Source organism: Castor canadensis, chromosome 6, assembly GCF_047511655.1.
Source record: "Castor canadensis chromosome 6, mCasCan1.hap1v2, whole genome shotgun sequence".
Classification (NCBI taxonomy): Eukaryota; Metazoa; Chordata; class Mammalia; order Rodentia; family Castoridae; genus Castor; species Castor canadensis.
Genome location: NC_133391.1, coordinates 68,921,320 through 68,928,732, shown reverse-complemented (window position 1 = coordinate 68,928,732; position 7,413 = coordinate 68,921,320). Strand labels below are relative to the sequence as shown.

General features: G+C 37.7%; 1 pseudogene; it reads right to left on the bottom strand.

The window, feature by feature from the left end:
- Window positions 1-986: 986 nt before the first annotated feature.
- LOC109696927 (cysteine-rich PDZ-binding protein pseudogene) lies at window positions 987-1,512 on the bottom strand (annotated as a pseudogene).
- Between the last annotated feature and the right edge of the window lie 5,901 nt (window positions 1,513-7,413).

The following is a 7,413-nucleotide window of genomic DNA, read 5'->3' as shown; positions in this document are numbered from 1 at the left end:
CTGTGATTAAAGTGGGATCTTGCTAATTTTTGGCCTGGGTTGGCCTCAAACCATGATTCTCTGGTTTTCACCTCCTGGGTAGCTGGGATTACAGGCATGAGCCACCACCCCCTATCTAGTAGTTCCTCCACTTTTCCTCCCCCACCTCTTACTCCTTCTCCCCTTCCTCCTCCTTCTCTTCGTTTTTGCTTTGTTCTATTTATTTCCTTGGGGTGGTAGTGGAGAAAAGGTTTAAAAAGTTTGTTTTCTACTGCAAAGAGCTTTTCCCAAAAGTGGGGATTCATTTTCACTACACATGAATACGGATGAACTCTGTTATGAACACACTGTTCTGACTTTGCTGAAAATCGGAATTTAAGGTAATTGTATAATATGTCTTTCTGAAATCTAGTGAATTCATTTGGACAAATGAGTGTTCCTTGTGTTCTTGTTTACACATGAAAGGAACTGGCACTTTGGCTTCAAGAACAAATTGAAAAGAATCAGAAAGCCAACTTGTCTTTGATTTGAGTCTGGACTATGTTATTGAGGAACCATTCCTCAATAATGTCCTCAAACATTAAGTATTCAGTGAAACTGCAATTAATTAAAGGACTGTTGATTCTAAGAACTATGATAACAGAAAGGGAATGAGGGAAGAATTCTAAGTCTGGAAACTAAGTTCAGAGCAAATTATCAGTAATCTCATCATTTTCACAAAATCCGTAAATAAAGTAGTGGATGAGAATTATATGGATAATGTTAAATAAAAAGTGCATATAGAACTCAGAAATAATTTTTCATTAAATTTGCCACTTATTTCTAGTTCAATAAAATGTTCATAAGGAAAATAACCACTTAATACAGAAGAGGCATTACATTGTTGCTGTCAGAACTTCTTTAGAACAAAACAGTGGCCACTAATCAACTTCTCTGGGTTACATTGAATTATTTGTTTTGAAACAGGTAACTTTGTAAGTTGAACATTTATGTTGTGCCTTAAAAACTCAAGGCAGAAAGTAAAATAATAGAAAGCCAGAAATGTCATCAATATATCTAGAAGAAGTTTGCTTGTAGTTTTTTTGGTGTCTAAAACCTTTTGCCACACATGGCACAGATGAACTTTTTGTAGGCACAGTCCTGTCAATTATGAGAACCCTGTTGATTTATGGTGCTTTTACAGATTTCAGGTGGAGAAATTATTCTTTTCATATGCATCAAATCTTGCTTTTTATGAAGTCAAAATTTTATTTTCATTCAGCTTTCTTCCACTACTACTTTCTATGGTGTTTCTCATACCATCCTTCCATGTATCTGGAGTGACAACAGAACCAGGTTTCTTTTCACATTTTTTACACACCATCCTTCTGCCAGCTGTTCCTCAGCCACAGAAGCAACAGCAGTTTGAAAATATCAACACTACAACCTCCTTTTTTTTTTTTTTTTATATAGTGAAAGTGATTGTGACGTCTATTAGGAAAAGAATACACTTTCAATAGACAGAAAGCAGGTTGTCTGTAGGGTGAGAATGATATTAACCTTTGGGGTTTGAGTATTTATTGAGAGTGCCCATGAAGAAAGTCCTACCCCTAGGTCCGGACTGTAGGACTGAGGTAACAGGTAAGCAACAGGGTCACGAGGCCAGGAGAAGTTTACAGAATTGCAATATACAAATGATTATTGGGTTCACCTTACCTGTAGTGTATGGTTTATGGACCTGGGTCTTTGTGCTAAGTTAAAGAGACCCTATCTTAGGTTTGAATAAAGTCTTTTACTAATCTTTAGGTGGGTGGGGACTAAAAAATATCTTGTGACATCCCATGATGTTGGTGGGCTTTTTGATCTTAACAGAAGTTTGTCATGTGTAAGGTGGGAAGTTTAATTACAATGTTTTTTCTTAGAGACCTTGTGGTCTCTTTCACCCATCCTGGAAGAATCCTTCATTTTAGGTTCCCTTTTCATAGACCCATCACTCATAGCTAACTACTACCTATCATTCCCCTCTCAAGAACTCAAGACCCTGAAATATTTTAGGGAATTGGAAGTTGAAGTCAGCCTTTGGCTACTTTCTGCTGGTATGGGGCTTAGGCCTAGGTCAGTAGTCTCTTGCCATTGCTCTCTGTCAGTGGGGACAGAGATGGTCATGGATGATCCAGGGGGGCCCCCATAGAAGGTGGTGTATCCTTTGAAGATTATAACCTGCAGTAGTTGTTAAGGAGGAGGAGCCATGCTGTGGAAATGCAGAGTAACAAGTTAGGGTCGGTGTGATACAGCAATAAGCACAGCAGCAGAGTAAGAGTCCCTCACAAGGTGATTATAACCAGAAGCAATATTGCATTTTTCACCACGTGAATCCAGAGGAGCAAGAGCACTAGAGATCCCCAATCTTACAGCAGAGTCAGACATTGTATTGATCTGAGAGTAGAGGTCTTTTAGTGCCTCAGATGTACTGGCCAAAATGTCTCAGAGTTTAGTAGAGTTAGCCTTTGAGCTGTATCATTTGTAGTTTTATGGCCTGGAGACAAGAGGAAACAAATTTGGTTCAAACATTAATAATATAAGATTTACTAAGCAACTGGAGCATCCAGGTTTCTCCTGGAACTATAGAAATAGTGGGTGATAGACAAGGGTGCAAATTCCTCTCCAGTTGGAGCATAGACAGGCATTGGCATCAGGTAATCATGGTTGTAAACCATTTCTTTTTGACCTCTCAGCTTTAGTTACCTTTGGAAGGGAGGGCACATTTTCTCCTCTCATCTGAGCAGTTTTCTTCCAAAGTGCCTCTGACTGGTTCCTTTTCACCAGGATTTTCATGGTAGGCTTTTATCATGGTAGGTCTTTCCTCATTGCCAGGATAAGATGTCCTGATTGGTTTGATCTGATCCCTCATTGGGTAGGAATGACAGGCAGGTCAGGGAAGAGTTCAGTGCTAATAAGACCCTGTTCACCAAATTTAAACAAAGAGGTTTAGAAGAAGTGGTTTTTAGACTGAGCTTACCTAGAGTTCATTATGTTCTACTTGTTATAATTAGGAACACATGAGCACAAACCCATAAAGGGCTAGCATTAACCATTTTAATTTAGAGGTCCTGGCTTGGTAAAGTGTTTTCCTAAGCTTTGCATTCTAGAAGACTTACGTACTTGGAGAACATAAATACATTTAATATGTAAAGGAGCTAGCAACAATTAGCATCACAGCTACACAGATGTAAAGTACTCTTAATCTTATATCTTAATGAAGATTCAAGAAGAAAGCAATATTAAACTTTTTCTATACAATAGTAATTTACAAAATACATTTGTTAATAGACCCATATATTATAAAAGTTAAATCCAGATTCTGTTTGACAGAATGGAACATATTAAGATCATTTGTCTAAACAACCAAATTTCAAGATCCCTTTTAGCAATTCCACTTCTAAGTCCACCATGTTATCCTGCATTAGTGGGGAGAGAATTCTGTAAATGAGAGGCAAATAGTCTTGGAGAAAGAGATGCAAAGGAACTGGTGATGTGAGGTCTTCAGAGACCTCTAGTGAAAATTCAGTAGTGACTGAATTTTGCAGGGCAGTTTTGGAAAAACCCTTAAGAATAGTGGGATAGTTACATGAGCATCATCCAAAGGCGTGAGACAATATATAGTGATTTTTCAAAAAGAATGAAAATACAAATTCCAAATCTAAATTTGTGGGCCACTTGGAGAAAGAAAGGATATGGTAATAAATGTTTAAAAATTTATACCTACTGAAATTAATGCTTGCCTTGCCATTTGTGTGGAATGATTTACATTTTTTTATTTTTAAATTTTTATTTTGAACTGACATGTATAAACACAAAATTGTACACATTTATAGGTTAGTATGTGATAGTTTGGTACATGTATATATTGAGCAATATTTTATCATTTTTACATTCACTCACATGTGTATACATTTTGTAGGCCACCTCACCCCACTCCCCCAAAAACTTTTTTTTTTTTTTGTGGTACTGGGGTTTGAACTTGGGGCCTCACCCTTGCTAAGCAGGCGCTCTGCCACTTGAGCCACTCCGCCAGCCCAGAATGATTTACATTAATAGAAGTAAAGAGAATACATGTGTGCTTTTACGTAAGACTTAACTCATGAACATAATTTCCATATGTTGTCAATATGTCAGTTCATATTTCCGCATTTCCTTTTTAACATCTTTACTGAAGTTGGCACAAATAGTATTTTAGGAGAGAAGGATGTTTGACAATTAGAATATTATTGCGTGTTGTAATTAAAGAACCTTACTTCTAATAACCTTTCTTCTGCACTACCCCCTCCTCAACCCCAACTCCAGAAATAACCAACTAATTTGAGAATTATTAGAAGAAAAGAAGAGAAACAGCTGCAATATTTAGATGTACATAGAGGAGTGGTCCAGTGAATAATGGTACCAACAATGGAATAAAATGTGGTGATTGAGCACTAACTGACCATGGTGAGCAACAAAAATCAAAGCACAAAATTGTATGTAGTTCAGTGGCATCCCTAGAATTTTCACATAATGATCGAAGAGATGATAATCCATTTGGGCAATGCAACATGAACTGCTACAACTTTTCACAGACATTTATGTAAATCCGAGAAAAGACTAACTGCTCATAGAGAAGAATTTTGAAGGGTTGCAAATAAAGATAATATTTACTATATATAAAACCTCCAAACAAGGATGGGAAGGAGCACAGAAAAGATTAGAACTTTACTGGGGGCAGTGAGATTATGGTGATGGTTTCCTTTCCATTTGATTCTTCATTATAGTTGTCTATAATAAATTTATGAATGCATGTGTTAACAATTTGTCACTAACAGAATACTTCTGTGACATTCTGTTCAATTTCTTGTTACAGGGTAATTTCTGCTATTATACTTCAAATGTATCTGTGGTCATTAAGTTTCTTTTTTCAACCAAAACTGTGGTTCCTTAACAGCAAAAAAATTCTCCAAAACTAAAAGTGGACTTACCTTATGACCCTGCCATACCACTCTTGGGTGTATATCCAAAGGAGTGTAAATCAATGGACAAGGGAGATACTTGTATACCCATATTTATTGCAAATAGACAAGTTGAAATCACCTGAGGTGCCTGACAACAGATGAATGAATAAAGAAAATATCTTGGAATATTACTCAGCTATAAAGAGAAATGCAATTATGTCATTTGCAGAAAACAGATGGAACTGGAGATCATGTTGAGTGAGATAAGCCAAGTTCAAGGGGCAGATATTGCATGTTCTCACTCACTTGTGGAACTTAGACCTAAAATGATGGTGGTGGTGATAATGATAATGGGACATGAATGTAAAATGGGGGACTGCCTAAGGGGAGATCAGTGGAAGGGGGAGAGGGGGAAAAGAAAGGATACCGAGGGGTGAAGACGATCAAATCAAAGTGCAATTGTATATATGGAGAGAGAGAGAGAGAGAAAGAGAGTAATGAGACCCACCAAACACTTTGAAAAAGGGGGAGAATGGGAATATAATGGAGGGCGTGACGTGATAGACCAAATGGACTTGACAGACATCTACAAAGTATTTCATCCAGCAGCTGCACAATACACATTCTTCTTAGCGGCCCATGGAACTTTCTTCAAAAGAGATCATATTTTAGGACACAAAGCAAGTGTTAGCAATTATAAGAAAATTGAAATAACTCCCTGTGTTCCATCAGACCCTAATGGAATAAAACTAGAACTCTAACAGCAAAAGAAGCTACAGAAAATACCCAAACACATGGAGATTAAACAACACTGTTGAATTATCAGTAGGTCATCCAAGAAATAAGGGAGGAAATCCAAAAGTTCCTAGAATCTAATGATATGAAAACATAATTCTGAGTTTCAAAGCCTGTAACCTCATGTATAACCCTCACCACAAACAGGTTACAAAGCACTTCTATCACTCCCACAGTCATTTTTAATGAAATAAATCCCCCCACCCCTAACCCCTGGAACCACCGATCTGCTCTTTGCCACTATCGTTTTGCTTTTTTTACAAAATGCTATGAAAATGGAACAAAAAAAATTTGCCTGTCTAAGCCTGGCTTCTCTGGCAGCGTATTTTCTTCAGATGCATCCTCATCAATACTCCATTTTATGACAGAATTGCACTACATATTAACTATGTGGTTCCAGGGGTTAATTGCTGGACATATGGGCTCTTAATTTTTTATTATTAGAAATAAAACTACTATGGTTATATGCATATAGGGTTTTCTGTGAGCATACACTTTGATTTCTCCTAGGTAAATATCCCAGAGTGGGAATGCTGGTTCATGTGGTATGCACGTGTTTATGACACTGCCATCCATTTTGCAGAGTGGGCCACCATTTTTGCATTCCCACCAGCATCGAGTAAGGGTAACAATTCTGCTATTCTCATGCACGCTTGGGACTAGCTTTTCCCCTTATTCTAGAAAGTGTGTAGTGGTAGCACGCGTACTTTCAGTGTGGATTTCCCTAATGTCCCACTTATCTTCTGCTTATTTGGCATCTGCATTATTAGTAGTATTGGCAAAATGCCTATTTAAATTTTAGACTATTTTTTAGAATTGGGTATCTTGTTTTCTTACTATTAAGTTTTAAAAACTCTCTATGTATTGTGAACAAAGTTTTTTTTGTCTGAAACTTAATTTGCAAATATTTTCTCCTAGTCAGTAGCTTGTCTTTTTCATTTTATTAACAATCTTTTTTTTGCATGGCTAATTTTATTCTATTGTTTTTTTCTTTTTCTGGGGATTAACAATGATTTTTGTGGAACAAATTGTCTTTTCTCTTGTGAGATTTTCCTGGTTCTTCACATGAATGGTATTTTTTTTGGTGTTTCTGAGGTTTGAATTCAGGGCCTTGAACTTGCTAGGCAAACACTACCACATGAGTCATACCATGCTTCCAATCCCCTCTCCCCCTTTTTTGCTTTAGTTATTTTTTAGACAAGTTCTTGCCTTTTTTCCTTGGGTGCCTTCTGGCCACAATCTCCCTATCTGCGTAGCTGGGATCACCGGCATGTACCATCACTCCTGACTTTGAGATGCGGTCTCACTAAGTTTTTTTGCATGCTGTCTTCCAACCGAGATTTTCCCAGTCTCCACTGCGGAATGAGCCACGCGCTTGGTATTCTGGATGTTTTCAGTATTATGAGACCCCCTATGGAGAATTTATTTCCTTGTTTCAGCTTGTATTTGACCAGGTGAGGTTCACCCAGTTCCTACCTGACGTCAGTGGGTGGTTGGCGTCAATGTCGATACATTTTCAAAGCTTTTACTGTGCTATTTGAAGCTATTACACACCTGCGCCGCCTAGTGGGCAGTTTGGTACCTGTAAGACCGCCTGCTTCGTATTTCCCGAAGCTTTTGATATGCTGGTTTATGCTTAAGGATCATGCATCTTCAGCTTGGAGATGAACCCAACAGC